Source organism: Equus asinus, chromosome 18 (genome assembly GCF_041296235.1).
Source record: "Equus asinus isolate D_3611 breed Donkey chromosome 18, EquAss-T2T_v2, whole genome shotgun sequence".
NCBI classification, from domain to species: Eukaryota; Metazoa; Chordata; class Mammalia; order Perissodactyla; family Equidae; genus Equus; species Equus asinus.
The window spans coordinates 32,969,028-32,992,636 of NC_091807.1; the positions used below are offsets into that span (position 1 = coordinate 32,969,028).

A 23,609-nucleotide genomic window follows, 5' to 3' on the forward strand; every position below is an offset into this window, starting at 1 on the left:
AACGTAACCACTCAGCCATGGGGCTGGCCCCTGGACTTTTGTTTTGTGAGAGGTTTTTGATTACTGTTTCAATCTCTTTACTTGTGATTGGTCTATTCAGATTTCCTATTTCTTCTGAGTCAGTTTTGGGAGGTTGTATGATTCTAAGAATTTATGCATTTCTTCTAGGTAATCCAATTTTTCGGTGCATAACTTTTCATAGTATTCTCTTATAATCCTTTGTATTTCAGTGGTATCCATTGTAATCTCTCCTCTGCCATTTGTAATTTTATTTATTTGAACTTTCTCTCTTTTTTTCTAAGTAGTCTGGCTAAGGGTTTGACAATTTTTTTCAATTTTTCAGAGAACCACCTCTCAGTTTCACTGATCCTTACTGTTGTTTTTAGTCTCTATTTCATTTCTTTCTCCTCTGATTTTTATTGTTTCCTTCCTTCTACTGACCTGGCCTTTGTTTCTTCTTCTTTATCTGGTTCTTTTAAGTATAATGATACATTGATTACTTGATATTTTTCTTGTTTTCTGAGGTAGGCCTGTATTGCTATTCTTAGTACTGCTTTTGCTGCATCCCATAAGTTTTGGCATGTTGTGTTTTCATTTTTATTTGTTTCCAGGTATTTGTTGACTTCTCCTTTGATTTATTCATTGACCCAACAGTTATTCAGTAGCATACTATTTAGTCTCCACATATTTGTGTCTTTTCCAACTTTCTACTTGGAGTTGATTTCTAGTTGCATACCACTTTAGTCAGAAAACGTGCTTGATACGATTTCAGTCTTCTTAAATTTTTGAGGCTTGTTTTGTTTTTGAACGTATGGTCTACCTTTGAGAATTTCCATGTGTGCTTGAGAAGAATGTGTATTCTGCTGCTTTGGGATGGAATGTTTAATGTATCTCTATTAAGTCCATCTGGTCTACTACTTCATTTAAAGTCACTGATTCCTTGTTGACTTTCTGCCTGAATGATCTATGCATTGATGTAAGTGGGGTGTTAAGGTCCTCTACTATTATTGTGTTGCTGTCCCTTTCTCCCTTTAGGTCTGTTAGTAGTGGCTTTATATACTTTGGTGCTCCTATGTTAGGGGTACATATATTAATAAGCATTATACCTTCTTGGTGCAACGTCCCTTTTAACATTATATAATGTCCAGCTTTGTCTCCTGTTGTCTTTCTTGGCTTGAAGTCTATTTTTGTATGCTATAAATATGGCTACACTCACTTTCTTTTGCTTGCCATTTGCTTGGAGCATCATCTTCCATCCCTTCACTCTGAGCCTCAGTTTGCCTTTAGAGCTGAGATGTGTTTCCTGGAAGCAGCATATTGTTGGGTCTTGTTTTGTAATCCAGCCAGCCACTCTGTGTCTTGTGATTGGTGAGTTCAATCCATTTATATTTAAAGTGACTATTGATATGTGAGGGCTGAATACTGCCATTTTATCTTTTCTTTTCTGGTTGTTCTATATTTCCATTGTTTCCTTTTCCCTGTATTTCAGTCTGCCATTTCAGTTTGGTGGTTTTCTGTGATGTATTTCTCAGTGTCCTCTTTGCTTATGATTTGTGACTTTGCTCTGATTTTTTGTTTTGTGCTTACCAGGAGGGTTGTATAAAAGATCTCATAGATGAGAAAGTCCTTTTTCTGTTGATGGTATCTTATGTCCATTAGTCTATGTAGGTTCGGTCCTTTTCCTCTTCCCCTTCAATGTTTTCATTTTCACAAATTACCCTTATTTGTGCTGTGAGCTTTTTACCAAATTGAAGTGGATATAGTTATTTTTTATGCTTTCTTTCCCTGTTGCCTTTTGGGTATATTTAAGAGTTTATTAACCTCTTGCGATATAGAGCTGGAATTTTCTGGTTCTGTCTATTCATTACCTTGTTCAAAGCTTTCTAAACCTTTGCCTTTTTCTTTCAGGCAGGAGGGCTACTTTGACCATTTCTTCTAAGGAAGGCCTCATGATGATGAACTCCCTCAGTTTTTGTTTCTCTGGGAAAGCTTTCATTTCTCCAGGAAAGATTTTACTTCCCCTCCCTATCTGAAGAATAACTTTGCTGGATAGAGTATTCCTGGCTCATAGACGTCTTATTTCAATATTTTGAATATATTATTCCACTCTCTTATAACCTGTAGAGTTTCTCTGAGTAATCTGCTGGTAGCCGGATGAGGGTTCCTTTCTAAATTATTTTCTTCTCTCTGGCTTCCCTTAATATTCTCATTGACTTTTTGATACTTTTAATATAATATACCTCAAAGAAGGTCTTTCTATGATGAGAGAATTAGGACTTCTACTAGCTTCATGTAATTGTACATCTAGTTTCTTCCCCACATTTGGGAAGTCATCAGCTATTATTTCTATGAATAAGCTCTCTGCTCCTTTCTCCCTCTCTTCTCCTTCCAGGATAACTATTATTCATATGTTGTTTTTACTGAGTCAGATATTTCATTTTTAAAAAATCTTATTTCTCTTCCACCTGACTCATTTCTATTTTTCTATCTTTGAGCGCACCAGTTCTTTCTTCCATATGGTCTGCTCTATTTTCAATGTGTTGGACTTTATTTTTCACTTCTTTAAGTCCAGAATTTATGTTTGTTTGTTTTAGATTTCAATCCCTTTGGTGACGTACTCCTCCTCTTCATTATTTCTGAGTTCATTGAACTGTCTTTTTGAGTTTTCTTGTAACTTGTTGAGTTTATTCATGACAGCCATTTTGACTTTTCTGTTAGTTAGATTGTAATCTTCTGCAACTTCAAGTTTGGTTTATGGAGAGTTGCCATTTTCTTTGTGTTCTGCTGTGTTACTCTAGTTCTTCATGGTACTTGATGAATTGATCTTTACTGATGTATTTGTGTAGTAAACATCTTTCCTATTTGGGTAAGACTTTTGTTACTTCAGTTCCGAGCTGCTTCTAATTGTATTTGAGAGCTTGCAGTCTCCACCCTCTGCTGCCTTTGCTAGAGGCATCATCAGTGCCCTCCTTGTGCTGCTTGTGCCTCTGAGGTTCCTGGTGCATTGTGGTTTACAATGTTGCTGCTGTCTTTTGTGCCACCACTAGAGTCACCAGGTTGCAAGCACCTCTGCTACTTCCAGGGTCACCTGTATCTCGTGTTCTCCTACTGGATCTCCATGGACTCCCCATGGACTCAGATTCTTCTGCCCCATGCACAATCTGTGCTGCTGTTCCTAGATTATCTGGGTGTGCTGGCAGAACCACAGCCAGGGCCATTGGGTTCACATGAGTCAAGGTTGCAGCTGGGATTCTGGAAACTTGTATGCAGCCACCACAGATAGTAAAGGCAGTGTCAGGGATGCTGCCACTGTGGGCAAGATCACAGGTTATGCTGTGGTTCCTGAATTCTTAGGTCACAGGGGCAACCAGCCATTGATGGAGGAGAGCAGAAGCTAAGGCACAAATGCTGCTGCTCTTCCTGTAACCTCTGGTTTCTGGCACAAACCAATGTACTTTATAAAATCTCAGATCAGGAAACTCTGCCACTGCCAAGGGACTTCAAGTTTTGGATGCTATCCCCACTGCTGGAAAGATTGGTACCATTGCTGGGGGCATGGGAGAGGGCTGGGTCACCAGCACTCCTCTGTGTCATGAAGCATCAGAACATGTGCACTGCCTGCCACTGCTGTGTCTGCCACTAAAAGCACTATGTCTACCCCTAAAACCTCTGGTCATTGGCACTCATGCTGGTGTGAGAATCCTCATGTTGGATCACCCCTACTGGGGAGGTGGAGGGGGCTACTTCCCTAGTTCCATGGTGTCCTGGGGGTCCAGTCCACCTACCTTGAGATGTATACATGCAAGGATCTCTCAGGCATTCCAGTGTGCTGTGCAGGGAGTCCTTTCTGGGCTAATCGATGTACAACTGGTTGCAACTAAGAGGGGAGATACAAAGGTAACACCTCACTCCAACATGGTGCTGACGTTGCTCTCAGTGTCTTTTAGTATGTATGCAGAGTTGTGGAACCATCACCTTATTCACGATTAGAACATTTTCATCACCACAAAAATAAATTCTATTATTTCTCTGTTCCCCCATCCTCTTAGCCCTAAACAACCATTCATCTACTTTCTGGCTCCAGATTTTCTTGTTCTGGACATCTCCTATGTATAGAACCATATTAGATGTGGTCTTTTGTGACTGGCCCCTATAATTTAGCATAATGTTTTCAAGGTTCATCCATGTCATAGTATGTACTTCATTCCTTTTATAACATCCATTTAATAGTCCAGTTTTCCACTGCCCCTCTCCATCACCATATTGTCAGGCCATTAGTCACTGCTCCCAAATTGATAAATGTTAAAACATAGAGAAAACAACGTGTAATTCAGTCAGCTGAGCTAATTTGTTGTTACCTATCTCTATCAGCATGGCAGCCTTCCAAGGAGCAGTTGTCCATTCACCTTGGAACTGTCATGCATCAACCAGTCAGCTCTTTCTTAATCAACAGAGGCCTCAACGTAGAGCACTGCTCAAGTGAACATAAGATCCTCAGGTGCTCCCAAAGGCAACCTTCGATACTAATGTGTACCTCCTTACATTCCCCTTAGCATGTTCTTGTATAAACCATTTTCATTTTCTTATGGAGCTTCGGGGAACCACCCTCCACATTAGAACATTTCTCTGACATCTTCTGAGACATTATCAGCAAAACAAGCTTCAAGACTTATCATGTACTTCACTCACAGAAGCAGCCTAGTTTTTTTAAGGTATGCTCCTTTTGATGATGAGGAAAATTGGCCCTGAGCTAACATCTGTTGCCTATCTCCCTCTTTTTTGTTTCTCCCCAAAGACCCAGCACCTTGTTGTATGTCCTAGTTGTAGGTCATTCTAGTTCTTCTATGTGGGATGCTGCCACAGCATGGCCTGATGAGCAGACCATAGGTCCATGCCCAGAATCTGAACTGGCAAACACGAGGCCACCAAAGAGGAGCATGTGAAATTAACCATTTGGCCATGGGGCAGCCGCTGGGGCAGTCTTAATTAATGCTCACAGCAACCTAGTAATTGCCTCTCAAGTGGACAAAATCCCACTGAATTTGTTATTCATCCTTCTTGTGCATGCCTTTCTAGATAATGATCTGTATTGCATTTTAGGCAGAGTGGTGAATGTGTCTAGCATAATGAGCCTCCTGACTCTTAAAAACTGCAGCCCAGAATTCCAGCAGAGGTTTACAAGTGAGACCATCACAGAAGAGGAGCTGGTGGCGCTCATGAACAAGTTCGTGGAAGATATGAAGAAGAGTGCACATAAAGGAAGGCTGGCCTGATGTCAAGGGAATAGCATATGGAGTATCGAAGATGGGCATCACTGTCCTGTCCACAATCCATGCAAGGAGACTGAGTGAGCAGAGGAGAGGGGATAAGATTCTCCTGAATGCCTGCTGCCCAGGGTGGGTGAGAACCGACATGGGGGGACCCGAAGTCATCAAATCCCCAGAAGAAGGAGCAGAGACCCCTGTGTACCTTGCCCTTTTGCCCTCCGATGCTGAGGGGCCTCATGGAGAGTTTGTTATGGAGAAAAAAGTTGAACAATGGGGACCCCTCTTTGAGGTCCCTCTATGGTTCACAGTACATATTAAACTATGATTTGACCAAAATAGACACTTATGCTGTCAAATACATCCCTATTCAAAGAAATATATATCAAAATGTAATCAGTGAGTACTCACTTTGACTTGGCTGAACACTTTGAACTCTTTTGGGATTTCTTATGTGATATTGAGAGAAAAAGTGATATCAATGAGAATAAGGAATGAAACTCTTCAGATGAATGAATCGTTCTTTATAAATGTTCTATTGTTCAGATTATTTATATGCCAACCAGCTCAGAAATCTAACAGACCTAAAAGTTATGTCAACAGAAGGACAGGATAACACAGGGGTCAGCTAATATTATGGAAACAGCCAGTGAGTACATATTTTCAGCTTTGCAGGCCACACAGTCTCTGTGGGAACTACTCAGATCTGCTCAGGTAGCATGAAAGTCGCCATAGACAATACATAATCCAATGATTGTGGCAGCTTTGGGCCTGCAGACTTTAGTTTGCCAGCCTCTAGTATAACATATACAACACCGTGAAAGGAACACGTCTGGTGTGGTCTGTTTAAACAACAATCTCATTGAAAAAACACAGTTGGAAAGTGTGAATGGTGAGGAGCCACTTAAAATGCATCCATAAGAGAATCTGAGACAATGGGGGAAATTGAATATGGATTGGGTATTATTGGACATGAGAGAAATATTGTCCAAGCTGTACAATGCAAAGGTGTTATTTACGTAGGGAGGAAGTGCCACAAGGTCTGCAACATTAACATGGTTCAGCAAAATACATACAGAAGATGAGCATAAAAATATAGTAAAATATTCATAATTGTTCAACCTAGCCTGTTGGACATATCAGTGTTTACTATACAATTCTTTCAACTGTTCTGTTTGAAAGATTTCAAGACAAACATCTACAAGCAAAACATCCTGGCTCTGCCACTTTATTGTGTGACCTTCAGCCAAATACTGCATTGTACTGTATCTCAGTACCTCAACTGTAAAATGTGGACAGTAGGCATAGGATTGCTGTGGAGATTAAATGTCCTGATACAGGTGAAAGTGTTGAAAACAAAATAAAAGTGCAAAGTGTCTTCTATCATGAGTCCCTGTCATTGGGATCTAACACCACCCATGGCAGTGAAAGGAGTGTCTTACTACCCAACACCAAGCCTGCCTCCCAGTGGCCTCAGTGAACGTCCAGCAGTTTCCCTCCCTTCACAGAACCACTCCACGATGTAAAGACCCTCTAGGGGCCAGCATGGTGACATAGTAGTTAAGTTTGCAGGCTCCACTTTGATAGGCAGGGGTTCATGGATTCGGATCCCCAGCACAGACCTACACACCTCTCATCAAGCCATGCTGTGGTGGCATCCCACATGTAAAATAGAGGCAGATTGGCACAGATGTTAGCTCAGGGACAATCTTCCTCAGGCAAAAAGAGGAAGATTGGCAACAGCTCAGAGGCCAATCTTGCTAACCAATAAATAAATAAATGAAGACCCTCTACTCTGATGGTTATTCTTCATTCATCACCAGTGATCCTCAGGCTTACAGACATGAAAAGGGATCTCCCCAGAAAGCAACTAGTAGGGCTCTTATATTAAAAGAGAGGTTTACAATTTTCTCCCCTCAACAGGGATGTTAATTTCCTCCCTGTCATTTTGTTTTCATAAACTGATACCAGAGGACAACAATATCTAGGGCAACACCACAGCATCTCGACAGTTGGGAAATGTATACTTGAAATTGCAAAGATCCTCTTTTCTTAGTACCTTAAAAATAACACCTAACTATATATATAACACTTAATATCTGTGACCTTGGACAAAACCAACATAAGGGCACTTTTAGCACTCATGGGTTATGCAGCCATTAAATAAAACATTGAAATCAATGGCTTTGCACACACTAAGAGCTTCACAAAACATTCCCTCCCACTTGGGGGCACCTTGGGAAGCACACAGCAAGGTACCCTGCCTCACTGAAAGTCTAATCATAGGACCTAATTCTCTAATTCTCTCTCTTGAATTTCTCTTAAGAAAGCAAAGGGATCAATGTGCTCAGAAGCTGTTACCTTGTCTAAGTAACTTCATTTGTCTAAATTAATAAAGGAAATCATAACTAAATTGGAGGCAGAAAGGCCTGTTGGGGGAGGTCTCACACTCTAACATCCATTGTCAATTACACCAAACAGGAAGAGAGGGAGGCTTCCATCTTGGACAGGAAGTAAAACCACTTTTCTATGGACAGAGGATTTCTCTCTCCACCCAGCAACAGTCTAGCCAGTGAGAAATGCCACAGCTCAGCCAATGAGAAGCTGTTACTGCTCTCAACTGTTCCCTTTCCCCAAAGGATATTTGTTTAAAACAACCCCTCCGTACGCCACCTTTTTCTCTATAAAGGCAGCTCCCCTCTTTGTTTGCAGATTTGCCTATGGTTTGCCATACCACGCACATCCAAATTGCAATTATGTTGGCTATTCTCAAATAAACTCATTTTGAGATAAAATAGCAGGCAAAGTTGATTTTGAGTTGACACATTGCATCTTAGGAAAAAGCAACCATTCCCATTCTGCAGTGAATGATGGGCTCAAGGCCATGGCTTTACTCTGTACTCCTTTTTCTCTTTTGGGGTTCTCCCAAAATAGTTTCCTTCATTCAACTGCCATGAATCTCTAGTTCCCTATTGACCCATCACCAACCAGCTTTGCTTGGGGGAAGCACACCTCTCCACCCTGCAAACCATTGCTTAGCTCAGAGATGGGATCTAAAGAAGGATGTGTCCTGGTTTGGCCCAGGGTGCAGCACTGAGATGGGGAAGATGGAGAGTGGGGGTACTAGGAAAACTTCTGGAACATTTGGCCCCTTCTTGGAGGGAGGATGGAGGCATTACCTCCTTCTCAGCTTGTGGCCCCTCCCCCCATGCCACAGCCGGGTCTGCTCTCCATGCAAGTGCCCTGTGTGCCCCACCAACACTGAGCCACGTCCTCCTACACTTGCATGGTGCTGGTGACCAAGGGAAACAAGGGCATTGGCTTCACCATCAAGAAGGACCTGTGATAGCAGTGCTCTGGGGAGGTGGTGTGCATAGTGTGGGACAAGTTTCAGGGCCAGGCGGCCATCAAGCAGCTGCAGGCTGAAGGCCTGGGCCTGGCTTCCACAAGCTGGCCATCAACCATCTGCAGTACGTCATTGGCACCTTGTGCATCTTCCTGTGCAAGGAGTATGGGAGCCTCTATGCGTGGGTCAACAACACAGACATCACCTTGAGGAGTAAGTGGATGTGAGCTCAGAGGGGAGGCAGCCTCCATAAGGGCAGACAGCCAGGGTGGTTGGGGCCTGAAACACTCCTGTGGAGCCCTCAGCTCCCGTGGGATCTAGAACGATCTGTATAAGGAAAGACGTCAGATTGGAGGCTGCAGGGAGAGCAGAATCCTCTGAGATTTGCAAGACTTTCCAGCACAGAGCCTTTGCATCTGATGGAATGGACTCGTAGGGATCTCCTCCAGGTTTCCTCACAGTTTCTCTTGGATGGGACTTTAGAGCAGTTCAGTGACTTTTTAACTTATTTTGAAATAAACAAGGAATGGTAAGAACGGTACACAGAGATCCCACTCTGCACCCTTCACTTACCCTCCTCTAGTGGTGACATCTTACGAAGCTATACAGCATTTACAAGCCAGGAAATTGTCATTGGCACAATAATGTTAACTAAACCAAGACACTACCTAGAATTCAGGAGATTTCACATGAAAAAAAATTTTGTATCTTTCTGTGAATTTTCACCACATGGCTACTATTTATTAACTCTGTCTCCTTTCCCCTAAAAGCTCCTGATTCCACACCTTTTCATTAAAGCTGAATTGACAATGAAAACAAACTTTTTGGTACCCAAGATGTCGGCACAGAGCTACTGCCTCTCATAAAACCCCAAGGAAAGTCTGATGAGAAGGACAAGCTCTACTATTTCCAGCATGATCTGGACCTGCCCGCCTCTGACACATCTACAGGCTCCTGCCACCTTGCCCTGCTCAGCTACACTGGCCACTTTGTTGTGTGTCCATCAGGCCAGGAGTCCTTCCACCTCAGGTTCTGTATACTCTTGTCCAGTGATCATCAGTACTCTCTGTCCTGCTGGGTTTTGTACAGCTGACTCTTTCTTCTCCTTCAGGTCTCAGCTCAGAAGTCTCCACAGAGAGGCCTCTTTCTTGCCTTATGCCCCTCACATGTTAGAGTTCCTTAAGGATTCCACCCCCGACTCTCTCTCCTCCCTCTCCCTCAGCCTCACACTGACACACACACACACACACACACACACACACAATTGGTTAATTTTCTCTGAAAAATCCTCACTAATTGACTAATATATATGGCAGAAGAATAAATACTACTTTATATTGCAAACATGTGATTAAATTAGGATTTTGAGCAAAAGAGCTTACCCTGGATAATCCAGGTGGGCCCTAATGCCATCACAGCTGCCTGTATAAGATAGAAGTGGAGCCAGTTTTGAGAAAGAAGAAGAGGCATTGTGACCATGGAGACAATGACTGGAGTGATGCACCCACAAGCAAAGTGAAAGAAACACCTGCAGCCACCAGAAGGTAGAAAGGCAAGGATGGGTTCCCCTCCAAAAGTTCAGAGAGAGCACAGCCTGCAGGTACCTTGATTGCAGACTTCTGGCCTCCAGAACTTTGAGCATAGATTTCTGTTGTTTTAAGCCACTTAATGTGTGATAATTTGTTAAAGTAGCCCCAGGAAAGTAAGACTCATGTTCCTTGCTTCCTTAGCAAACAGCTTGGCCACATTAGTGACTCAATGCAAGCTTTGGCAGAGCACCCCGAACAGCCCTCATGGAAAATCCTCTGGCATCTCTTTCCAGCAGCTATCCCTAGAATGACTGGCCGTACCAGGGGACTGCTACAGGAGAACAAATAGGCCAGGAAGTGCCTTCCCTTCAGCCAAGGAACACTCTCAACCAGCAAGTATGTCTCTTCTTTCATGTGTGCTTTTGCTCTATGCGGTAGGGTTCCCACCTCTCCCTGCACACAGACCATGCTTTCCTGTGGTACAGGACAGTGCTGGCTCTTCAGGCAGTTCAAGAAAGGAGAGGCTGCCAAATGGACCTCAGTCCAGGAGCAGGTGACTGTGAAGCAGCTGCAGGAAAGTGGGCTGATCTCTCTTGCTCATCAGTGACCTGTGCCATTTCCTAAATGCAGGACCTAAACAAGAGTCAATCAGCTGGGAAGGGATCAAGGGGAAAGGATTGGTGGAACAAGAAAGGTTTTGTGCTCTCCAGGTTGAGTTAACAAACATGCTATCATGGCAGTCTAACAATTCAGAGTGAAGAGGGGAATGGCAGGTATGCATAGAACGTGGTGATATAATAAAATCAATATATGGAATTGTGCTATAACTTGTTCTGGAAATGCTGAAAAAGCCAGAATACCTCTAGCTCCTGCTTGGGTTTGGCCAATGGAGCCCCAGGCTCCTTCCCACTGGGTTCAGCAACAGCTTGCTTGGTTGTGTTTTCCAGAAAAATAAGACTACAGATGAACTGTTTAAGCACAGACTATTTTAGCAACTGGTCTAATTTACAACTTCTTTTTAGTAATTCCTGCATTAAAACCCCCGTATGAGTAACTCTCCACCAAATCAAGCTTACAAAACCCAAGTGCTCAAACTGTTGGAGGTGACACTTTGATGGGATTCATTCGGTCACTGGCAGCCTTGCCTGGCAAGTTTCTAATAAACTTAGCTTGTGGGGATTTTTTAAATCACAATAGTTTCCTGGTGCTTCTTTTTGGGGGGGGCGGGGGGGTGGTTAACTGACTTGAAGGTCCCAGGGATATCTAGCCAAAATCCCTTCATCCATTTTGGCCCAAGACCCCACATCAGTAACAGCATACCCTCCAAGGCCCCTTGAGGACCCTAATCTGAGGCGCTCAGCTGTCACAGCTGCTAAGTCTCCAACATTAAGTCTGAGCTCCCATTCCTTTTCATCGTGCGCCCTAGCTGAGATAATATTAAATCCCATCATTATCCTTTAGGAATTGTTCAACTTCCAATACAATTCTATTCACATTCCTTGTTGGAAGTCTGACAAAGCATTTATTTACCATTAATTGTCCTTCTTGCCTTTCTGTCATAGATGTTTTCTGTCTACAATAGGAAGCTCTTAGGATAAGAAGCATACATAGCTCTCATGAGTCTAAATCCAAACTGCGCCTGAGGGTAAATGAGTAAAGGTCTTGTGAGACTGGCTTCCTTTCTTAGACATCTTTGCCTTGGGTCACCCATCAAAACTCTACAAGAGCTTTCTTTATTCTGGTCTACATGTAAGAAGTTGGTTCTAGAAGAGACCTTCTCTCACCACACTCTTCCAAGACCATTGACTTCTCATTTCAATGACTGGAATGGCTCAACTTCAGGTTGAGGGGCCCAAGACATGGGTGACAGAAGAAACACTTCCTCCTGACAGCTAGAGAATTCCACAGGGATTCTGCTAGCAAATCTAAAACTCTTCCTGGCAGAAGACTTCCTTCTTATATAATCCTCACTTAACCCTAACCCCTGCTGTTGTCTCTTTATATGTTATAATTCCACCCAGAGTAACATGGATTTGCAGTAGCCACTTCGGGGAATTTTTGATATAACAAAAATTGATCATCTAAGGGGTACATTAAAACAGAGACAAAACAAACCCCTAATATTCTTCCTTAACATTTTTGACTGGTATGAGGAAGCTTCAAAAAGAAATTCAGATTCATACTGTACCCTTACAATAGAGCTTAGCCGAAGCTAATGAAAAAGTAAAAAGCTTAAAACTGTGTGTCCACTAGCTTCACCATGAGCAAACACCAACACATGTACCCTGTATGGAAAATCTACCTCTTCTTCCCTCTTACATGCCTTCTCTACCTCCTACTCTCCACCTGGCTCTGACTCCTTTTCCTGTTCTTCTGGTCTACCGGAATCACCTAAGGCTCCATAGCCCCTTAAAGTCAGACAACTGGAAACCTTAAAACAGACTTGAAATCACTGTCCAGCTCAGCTTTTAGAGCCATCAGTGACTATCCTAAAATTTTACTGAGAAATTCAGAATAGTCTTATAAATTTATAATCCTGGACTGTCAGGCCTGGTGGGCTGCTCAGGTGTTAAATCTGGGATGGACAAGGCTCACTAGGATGAGGACACAGAGAATCTCAGGGACCCTGAGTCCGTGGGACAGCCAATGGAGTCAACAAGGCTGTCAAAATAGGACACGCTCTCTTAGGGGTCACATCAGAGAGATTCCCTCTAAAGACTGACTGGGCTCTTATTTAGTTTTGTAAACAAGACTGTAGACCTGTTTTCATCACTTGTCAATGGAGTAAAACTTTAATAAGGAGATTTGATTAACAAAAGCAACTTAGAATGGAAAATAACTCCCTTAACTCAACTACAGCACCCAGCAGAATTCTTTTAGAGGGAAAAAAAATCAAACAAACTAAAACTCAGAATAAACTTGAGATTCCCCAACTTAAACATGATTGTTTCTCACAAAGACAATTTTGGGGCACATAGACTGGGAGATTCCCAGGTAAGTGCACTTGCAGATATTGCAGGCAAAAAAAGAGATGAGAAAAATTATTATCCTGTATTAGCTATGAAATGAAAAGAGAAAACTAAGATGCCCAAACAAGAATGCTCTGACAGGAACAAAAGCATCCAATTCCCTGTTGTACTTTTCAGTTCACATGGAAACATCTATCTGAACATAAAGGACAAACACACAAATTTATGATTGATGTGCGCATAGGGTTGAAGAGAGTCCCCAAAATTCATGTTCAGCCCCAACCTGCAAATATCATCTTATTTGGAAACAGGGTCTTTGCAGATGTAATCAAGTTAACACGAGGTCATACTGGATTAGAGTGGGTCCTATAAGGGTGGGCCCTATGAAGACTAGTGTCCTTATAAGAAGGCCATGTGAAAACACTGAGGACATCGAGGGAGAACCAGGTAACAGAGTCAGAGATTAGAGTGATGCCTCTACAACCAAGGGAATGCCAAGAATTGCTGACAACCATCAAAGGCTAAGAAGAGGCAAGGAAGGATTCTTCTCTAGAATCTTCAGAGGTAGCACAGCCCTGTCAACACCTTACTTTTAGACTTTAAGCCTCCAGGACTGTGAGAAAATACATTTCTGTTTAAGCCACCCAGACTGTGGGAATTTAACATGGCAGACACAGGAAATGAATACAATATGGATACAGTACAATACAAAATAACTATGAACCCATCACTGTCACACAACCTCTCCCTCAGAGGTGGAGGCCAGCCCACCAATCCCAAAATCCCATGACTAAATACATAGCCATCATTTTTGTACTTTAACAGAGGGACATTCCTCCTTTCTTTATGACATCTTATCTGCTCTTTTAAGAGAGAAAGACCCACCACATCAATGGAATTGCCAGACGAAATGTCCTTAGAGATTTCCTCTTGAAATTCCTGAAGATTTTATTTACAACCAGGTTAAAATTAATTTAGACTTAACTTGCCACTGTCCTTATGTTTAAATCAACCCCAGGGGCCAGCACAGTGGAGCAGTGGTTAAGTTCATACGCTCCACTTTGTCGGCCCAGGGTTCACTGGTTGGGATCCCAAGCACAGACCTAAACACCGCTTGCCAAGCCATGCTGTGACAGGCGTCCCACATATAAAATGGAGGAAGATGGACACAGATGCTAGCTCAGGGCCAATCTTCCTCAGCAAAAAGAGGAGGATTGGTGGCAGATGTTAGCTCAGGGTTAATCTTCCTCCAAAAAAAAAAACCAAGATTATAAATCAACCCCAAAAATGAGGAACTCTGGACCGCTTTGGGACAAAGAATTCTACTGACATTAGAAGAATTACTGCAGCTGAAAACATTAAGTTAAGGATTAATCCCGTGAAATTTCACAGTACCCTCTAAGACCAGAAATTAAAGACGTAAAGCCCTGTAATGGAAACCATGATAGAAAGAAAATTTATCCTACCATGTAGGAGTCTGACGAAGAAATCCAAGGAGCAAGACTCTTGATTTGTCCTGGACTTCGGAGCTGTAAATGATGGAATACATCATTTTTCTGTGGTACTAAACACCATTACTCTCCTATCCTTATAGCCACCTGAAGCCACTTTCTTTACAATCATACACCTGTCCACTGCCTTCCTCAGTACCCTCTGCATCAGGATACCAATGGTTGTTTGCCTTCTCCTGGGAAGGATAATAGTTAGGCCCCAAAGGTTTACAGAAACCCCTTCTGCTTCCTACAGTTTTTAATTAGATCTTAAAAACTAAATTTCTCCATGATTCCTCTCTTATCAGTGACATTTTGCTACATTCTAAGAATAAGATAAGCTCCAAAACAGATTCATTTACTTACTTACTTACTATTTTTGTTCACAAAGAATCTAAGTTTTCTAGGGGAAACATACAATTTTGGCAGAACAAGGTACATTACCTAGGGCATAGCCTACCTCAGGGAGGCAAATCCCTCACAAGGGTTACAAGCCATTCACAATACCCAATCTTGATACTAAGAGACAAATAAAGAGGATTTAGGGTCACACTGGGTGTTGCAGAAAGTGAGTTCCTAACATTTTTTTAATTATCACACTTCTGTGACTTAAACTAAGTCCTCAATGTCAGAGCACCCCATTCCCAGGACCTGTAGTTGATTGAATAGTGCCCCCCAAAAGACATGTCCACGTCCCAGACCCTGTGATTGTGACCTCTCCTGGAAAAAGGCTCTTTCAGATGTAATTTAGTTAAGAATCTTGGGATTACTCCGAATTATCTGGGTGGACCCTAAATCCAATGATGTGTGTCTCTAAAAGAGACACAGAGTAGAGACACACAGAGAGAAAAGAAGGTCCTACGAAGAAGCGTAGAGAGTGGAGTGATGCAGCCACAAGCAAAGGAATGCCTGCAGTGACCAGAAGCTGAAATAGGCAGGAAGTGTTCTACTCTAGAGCCTTCAGAAGGAACACAGCCATGCCAACAAGCTGACTTCAGACTTCTGGCCTCTAGCTCTGTGGGACAGTAAACTTCTGTTGTGGTAAGGCGCTAAGTTTGGAGAAGCTGCAGGTAACTGATACAGGACTTAACCATGAACAGGCATTTTTGTAATCTAATATTAGCCCTCCAATAACTTCCCACAAAGGCTCTACCTAACCATCAACCTTTCTGCTCACTCATCCACAAAGCCTTCCAAGTTTTACCGAGCTAACTGGGGACTAGAGGCAAAAGGCTTACGATAGCCTTTTTCTTGATCCAGTGGCAAATGTTCACTCACTGCCCCTGAGGGGCAGCAGCACCCGCCCAAGTATCTGGAGACAGGCCAACTTGCCACCAGGGTCAAAATGAACCCTGGGATATTTTTACATGAAGTTGGCTACCGTACTTGATCACTGTTGATGGAGAATCTTTACTGAAGCTACTGAGGATGTTTCTGCGTGCCTCATCTGTTACCAAAAAAATGCTGGGGAAACTGTAAATATGGGACATGGACAAAAGCCCAGGCTTCAGCACCACTCAGAGCATTTCCAAATGGAATTTATAGAATTTTTCCCCAGTGGATTCTGGATACATTGTGGTCATGTTTTGCTTATTCTTGAGATGACTAGAGGCTTTTCCTTGTCAAAGCTCAGCTTACACAGTAGCTAAAAGACAGCTTCCTTTCATCTTCCCTACTTGAGGAACCCCAAACCATCTCTTCATTAATAGAAAAATCTAGATCACTGGAATTGTCATTAGAGAAATCTGCAAAGCCTTGGCACTCTAAAACTTTATTGCTTTTACCATCCTCAATATTGAGGAAAAGGCAAGAGGACAAAAGGGTATTTTACAATTAAAGCCACTAAAAAACTCTGAGACTCTTGGACTTCTATAGACAAAGGGCTTACCAATGGCCTTAATGACCATGAGATCAATTCCTTCTTGAGTTCGTCAACTCACTCTTTATGAGTCAGTAACTCTCCAGACCATATCTCTGATAACATCACCCCACAATCCCAGCCTACACCCTATTCAGGCAGTTATAGCTTAATACTGCAAGAGATTAATGCAATATACTCAGTTTTATCATCAACAGACAGAGGCAGCCGTTCCTTGGCATCCTCCCAATCACTGCCTCTATGACCTAAAACCTGGAAACCTGGCCCTCTAGAAGGGACGTCAGAGAAAGGTAGCTCCCAAATCTAATGAGAGGGGCTCTTATCAGGTTCTACTGACCACCACTCTATGATCAGATTATAAAGGATTGATCTCCAGATTCTCATCACCCACTTAAGAAGACACAAAGCCACCTTATACCACCAAAAAGCCATCTGAAATGGAGATCTCAAACTAAAGATTCTTGTGAATGTTTCAGAAGCTGACACTTTAGAAAGGAGATTGCTCACCTAAGACCTCAAGTCAATGTAAAGTAGAAAGCTTCCACCGGAGATGTTGGAACTAGATCTCAAATGCCTAGAACACTGATTGCCATATGTATCTTCACATGTTTTATTTATTTGCCGAGTTATTTTTCTTCTCTCTACTGGTTTAAGGTTCTGGATAGTGAGTAGATATTTGCTACCTTGAACTATGGCACCCATTTGGACCCCTATTCTTTTTTTTCGGGGGGGGGGCGGAGATTAGCCCTGAGGTAACATCTGCCACCAATTCTCCTCTTTTTTGCTGAGGAAGACCGGTCCTGAGCTAACATCCATGCTCATCTTCCTGTACTTTATATGTGGGATGCCTATAACAGCATGGATTGCCAAGCGGTACAAGGGTTTGCACCTGGGACTGAACCAGCCAACAACGGGCTGCCAAAGCAGAACATGCAAATTTAACTGCTGCAGCACTGGGCTGGCCTCTAGACCCCTATTCTTAACACTGTTCTTTGCATGCCTAGCCACTCCAGGGCTCAAACATATAATTCAACCAACCATTGGAGATTTATAACCACTTTCCTTTGAAAGTCACCCAGTTTCCTTTAGTACCAATCCTTGTAGTGAAGCAGTTGATTTCTGGGTGATAGAACTTAACGCTTTTGTGAATCCATAGATGAAAATATTATAACAAGTCAAAATATAGCCAAAAATCGAAGACCCTCTATCACATCACATAAAGAATGAGAATTTTCTGTCTCCATTAAAATGAAACCTAGGTATTTTTCATGGAAATTAGCACTTCAACAAAACATACAAATAGAGTTTGGCAAGAGATTAAGAGGTAAGAGACTATGCAAGTGGAGGGTTCCTCTCTTATACAGAACCTACAATGAAGAGTCAGTCTCCTTGACTATGGTTCTACCTGCTGATCTCTACTGTGTATCTCACTCTCTGGTGCTTGACTACACTTGTTGACTTGTGTCGAAGCTGTAGGACACAATCAGACAACCTCATAGGGGTGTTTAGGCCAACAATGGGTCATTGTGGCTCCCAATGACTGATATTGGTTTTGTTCTAAAAAGAAAAAAAAACTATTGGCTACTGCCCACAAATTGGACATGGACTTGCCAGTTCAATATACTGATGCCCTACTCTCAGGAAATTCCCTGATACTACTCTGAGTCCATGTGGCCCATTGATTTCTACTAAGAAAATACAGTCTCTACACCTCTCAATGCAAGAACGAGAAACGTGAGCCTCAATCTAATGTCCCAAATCTTAATCTTTGATGAACAATTCTGCACTGTTTTATTCTGGCCTCAGGCATACCTATTTCACACTTTAAAGAGGGTCCAAAGAGTGGTGAAAGAACTCTACATGCTCTGGTACAGAGACTCACAGAAGAACCAGACAGTGCCACAAAGCCCAAGGATCTCCTTGCCTGAGAAATTTACAAGATTGAACAGGCAGTGGGTTAAAACAGAGTCATCCGAGACATGTTATTGCCTTCTCAAGGCAGAACATGTGCCGTCTTAGAGAAAGAACGTTGCACTTCTATCCCTATAAAGTTTTCTATTATCTTTAATGTTAATTAAAGAGATCTGGAAAACAAAGAGATCAGAAAATTCATTAATCTGGATGATACCCCCATACCTGGTTTAACAGGCTCCTTACAGTGGGAGTGGGATCTGTTTTTTTGCTTAAATTGGACACACTTGGTTTTCAGCGTAGAAGTAGATTATTAACTCAGTACTTACCAGTGTTGCAATGGTCAAATATGCGGTTTTACAAAATCTTAAATATTTCCACATAGTCCCTGTTTTATCAGATAGTCTTGCTGACAGGATCAAGAAGATCTAACATCTACTGAAACTCAAGTGACCTCCATCATGGCCATATACTTAACCCAGGGGTGTAGCTCTAGACCTATCATGTGGTAAAGGATGTGGTCCGTCCCATAGATGTAGTTGAAGCATTCTCCAAAAGTTGTGACTGAGAGACAGACAGGTGATACAATTTTATCTTGCAAACAGATAAGCTGTACAGAAACCACAAACTTAAAAACACAAAGACTGTTTAAGCTCAAACAGTTTGAGCAACAGTTTGCTTGGTGGACCCACATGTTCCAGAAAGATAAGCGCAGGTATAACCTGGTCAAATACAAACCATTTCAGCAACTCTCCTAGTTCACAAATTCTGACCAACCCCAGTTTAGATCTCAAATTCTAATTTCTGCCTTGTGACTAACAATCCAAACAAAACCTGATGAAACCTAACAGCTCAACACCATAGGGGAATCTATTGGATGGAACTCATCCAACCAGTCACCCCCTTGCCTGGAAAGTTTCTAATAAACTTAGACATTTATTATTTTTTTCTAGTAACTACAGATTTCTCTGATGGTCTCATATGGGGTCTTTAACAGCTCATTGGGTAATATTCAGGAAAAAGTAAATAGGGTTTTTTATCCCCTTAAACTTGCTTTCCTTTATACAATTTATGGCCAGCAATTCTGGGATGGGGAATATAAGAATGAGGAAATAGTTTTCTCAAGTTGCATATTCCCTTACCATCCTCAATCTCTAACAAGATCCTGCTATGCAACTCAAAACTGAGAGGCATAACTGCAATAAGCCACTGTCAGTGATGGGGGCATGGTGCATCCCCTAGTAGAGCTGGAGGAAAAAAGTGTCGAACCACCGGATTATAAATCACCAGAGAAAACCTGCATAAGCAGGAGATATGACAATAAGTTGGAATAACTGATTTTTTTTAAACTATGACTTCAAGAAGTATCTCTCCAGGTCACAGCTCCCATCTCTCCCTCCTATGTGAAATCACCTGCTTCCTGGATGGGTGAGAGTTTTTTCGGGTGGGGGCTGGAGGAAACAAGCAACATAGGGATCAGGTCACTGGAGGTGGGGTAGGCAACATGGAGGCGTAGGGCCTGCAATCACCATTACTGTTCACATTACTAGTGCTGCTGGTGATGGTTCACCCCTAACCCAGGTTCACACTCAACATTTCTAAAGCACTGCTCCCTTCATGCACATCTGCTCCATACTAAAAGCTTTGAAGGGTGGCCACCACTGAAAATACAACCAGGCCCTTGACAGAGCTGGTCTTTGACTGGACAGTTGTGAAGAACACAGAAGCAGACAGCTTCTAGGAAAGCTGCGAGAATTCTCAAATTCCCAGAATCTATGCATTTATCTACATCTCCAAGATGGAGAAGGTGACCAAACATGGGGAAAGTATCTGGCATCCAGAAGGAAGATCAGAAGTGTCAAAAAAAAAAAGATACAATGCATGAGGCAGTCTACAAGAACACAGATCCTACAGAATTCAGGTTGCTGATTTTGAAGAACACAGTTCTAAACACAGCTTGTGAAGTCCACCTAGTGGTGCGGACCCCTGTTCAGTATAAGGTGCAGAAAACCTGACAAGGAAAATTATAGAACTCCCAATGCTTTTTGATCAATATGAACTGAAGCTGCAGAACAATGTTCTAGGCCCCAAAGGAGTCCTGACCTTGCCTGTTGCCATTTTGGTCCAAAACACATCATGGTTATTGCATTGCAGTCAGGACAGAGTAACCTCATCCTCCGAATCAGGAGCATCTGTACTCAAGGTCTTCCAGGTCACCCAACAGCAGAATTCGGGCAGTTCATCTGAATTCTGAAGGTCACTTTAGTTCAGTGCTGTCAAGATCACCTTTTGGGAGGTCTCAGCTTCTCAAGCGATTGTCCCTCACAAGAAGCTTCACACTGAGAGCACAGTACTCCCCACCCAGACGACTTGCAGGCAGAGCTCATCAGCTACCAGTTTCAGCTTGAGCAAGAGGTCTTCAGTTTCCCAGCAGGTGATATCTCACCACAAATTCTGCTGCTCTGGGCCAGCTCTTCTGCCCCAAGAAGATGCACAGGCTGACCTGAGCCCAAAGATGACCATTCTGACATTCACAGGCTCCATCTCCAGAGGCACCAGGGCATTCTTCTGCCCAGGTCTCCATGCCAACCAGGCTCACGTTTTCAGCACTAGCTGGAGATCAGGGTCTTCAAGGCCAAGGAGATTCTAGGGATAAAACCCAGAAATAAAATCTGGGGCCCAGCTGTGCTGGCTTTTGTGACGGATCCTTCAGGCTGCCCCGCTTCCTCAAATGCACAGCCAGGACTTCCAATCTTACAAGCAGCAGTCAGGGGCCTCTGCCCACTGCCCTGGTCTCATCTGTCCCCAAGATCCCCAGGTCAACACCATCCCAGTCACAGTGGCCTTTGCAATTAGAGTCAGCCTCTGTCAGCCCTCCTTGTATTCCTCCCAAGTCAAATTCTTCAAGCTGTTTGTGCCCCTGGCTGGGACTCTGTCTTCTGACTGCCGCAGGAGGTTGCCACCCACCCAGACTTTGCTCCCAGAACCAGCCCTCACCACAAACAGAACCATTTGCCACAGCATCACCAACATTGCTGCACATTCAGCCTCCTGGTTGCTGTGAAGCCCAGCCTGCCCTCCCCAATAAAGAGCTTCTGAACTGTTGAGCAGAGGATCTGAGTCCTCCAGGGGACAGCCTCAGAAATTTGCACGCCTCTAATAATAGTGACATCCTAGGTCCACTCCAGGGCTAGCCCCAGAAGACCCAAGGCCCTCTCTCAATGCACATTTCACTGACCTATCTGTTTGACAGACCTATAGTTCAGTTGTGTTCATTAGTTTATTTTAGTATGTAGTAGCATGAAGATTTTTTTCTTTGTTGAGTCTTACAAACTCTTTGCCTCAGACTTGATCCATGATTGTCTGAAACTTCTGGGCACATGCAAAAATTCTTCCAGATTGCTAAAATCTCCTCTTCCACTGTGCTTCTTAGAACCTCTGGAAGTTGTCAATAGATGAGATGATTGTGCTCAGTCTCAGAGAAAGGACTTCTTTTGTTGGCGTTCTAATTTTCCCCAGTGAAAACCTTTTTGGTATTCACTCCGGCTGCTTCCCTAGGGAATGAGGGAAGAGCATAAACATGAGCATCTGTCTTGAAGGAGCTCCTGCACCACTTCAGGGAGCCTTAAAACACACTGCATGAACGAAGAGCCTCTTTTCTCAGTTTAATGGCGAGATTCTGAAAAGCCACATGAAGGTTAAGAAACAAGCTTCTGATTTTCCCTGTCTTTGGGCCAGCGTGACCAGAGCAGTTCAGTCTTCTCATTTCATCCTTTTGGAAGTTACTGAGGCACGTCTCAGGCTTGGCCTCAGCCAGCCCCCAGCCGGAGCCCAGTCTGTGCCCTCAATCTTCTCTCCCCACACAAACGAATATCTGGAGTTGTCCCCAGGGAGCAGCCTTGGTCTGGGGCAGAGGTCTTCCTTTGCTGTGTTGAGAGGCCATTGGGGTCTGCCTGTGAATGAAGATTCAGTGTTATTTGTCACTCTTTTTGTACAATTCCAAATACCTCAGCAGACTCAAGCCTTCATCCTGCCATGCTGTGGGAAGGCCTCACTGGTGTCAGCTCACCAGGCTGCAGGACACTCTAGGCAGCTTCCAGCTGGCACCAGACCCAAGCGGGCTGCCCTTGCACAGAGAGGAGGTCTGGCCCAGTGAGAAGAAGCCCATTTTTCCCAGCAAGGAAGGGATTTATCAGGTCAGAAGAAAGGAAGTTTCCTTCTCTTCTGGGCTCTTCCTTAGTCACAATCTCTGAAACTTTTGGAGAGAGGCCGCTGGATGCTGAAGAGGCAGTGAGTGACTGCATGTTCCTCAGTACTGGTGGCCCTCTGCCTGCTGCCCTCAGGAAGGTCTGGGGGCCCACCCCAACCACCATAGTTAGTGACACATGGACACTGGCTTTGGAAGGTCCAGTGGATTCTTGAAGACAAAGTAAAACCTACCCCAGTCCTTTGAGATTACGCTCCTGGATTTGTTTTCTAATGCCAGAGATACAGGATATAAATGTGAGCATTTCTATAGGGCTTATTAACAAACCTCTGTGGTAGGCTAAAAGACACTCCTCCAAGATATATTCACTTCCTAATCCTAGAATCTATGACTATTACGTTACATGACAAGGAAGTGAATATTACCTTGTATGACAAATGATGTGATTACGCTAAGGCTCTCGAGAGGAGGAGCTCATCCTGGATTATCTGAGTGGGCCTCAAGTGCCATCACAGCTGTCCCTATAAAAAAGAGGGAGGAGAAGTCTTCACAGACACACAGAGGAGAAAGCCATGTGAAGACAGGCACAGAGAGTGGACTGACGCAGCCATGCCTAACTTCAAGTGAGCCTGGAAAATGCGGTCTAGAGCTGGGCAGCCATGAGTCTATCTAAAACTTAGATGGTTCAAAAAACTCAGATGGTTCTATGACTGAAAGAAATGATGTTAACCCCTCCTCAAGGAAGACCAGCAGAAGTCCCAACCAGTTACTGGATCCAACATCAAGATGTAGCTCCTTTGACTCAGGACTTGTAAGTGAATCAACAATTCATGTCTCTCACTCCAAACACTCATCCACTATGCTATCACAGAATACCAACGGGAAAGCCATGATGAAAACGCCCAGTGGGAAAGAGGAAGAGAGGGAACTCACAGAAGCCAACACACAGGGTCATCCCGACAGAAAAAAATCTGGGGCAGAACTTGTGAGGAATCCAGCCCTGATATGAAGCAG

The 23,609-nt window shown here is 43.2% G+C and overlaps 1 protein-coding gene across 4 annotated transcripts in view; it reads right to left on the minus strand.

Annotated features, from left to right (window-relative positions):
- Positions 1-23,609, minus strand: part of SETD4 (SET domain containing 4) — a 162,766-nt gene that overhangs the window by 101,015 nt on the left and 38,142 nt on the right. For 2 of the 4 annotated variants that reach the window (XM_070488833.1, XM_044751111.2), the window contains exon 3: positions 14,575-14,637. The exons of the other annotated variants lie outside the window; for them this stretch is intronic. The gene's annotated coding sequence lies outside the window, so the exon portion shown is untranslated. The remainder of the gene's footprint in view (positions 1-14,574; positions 14,638-23,609) is intronic. 4 annotated transcript variants of the gene reach the window in all.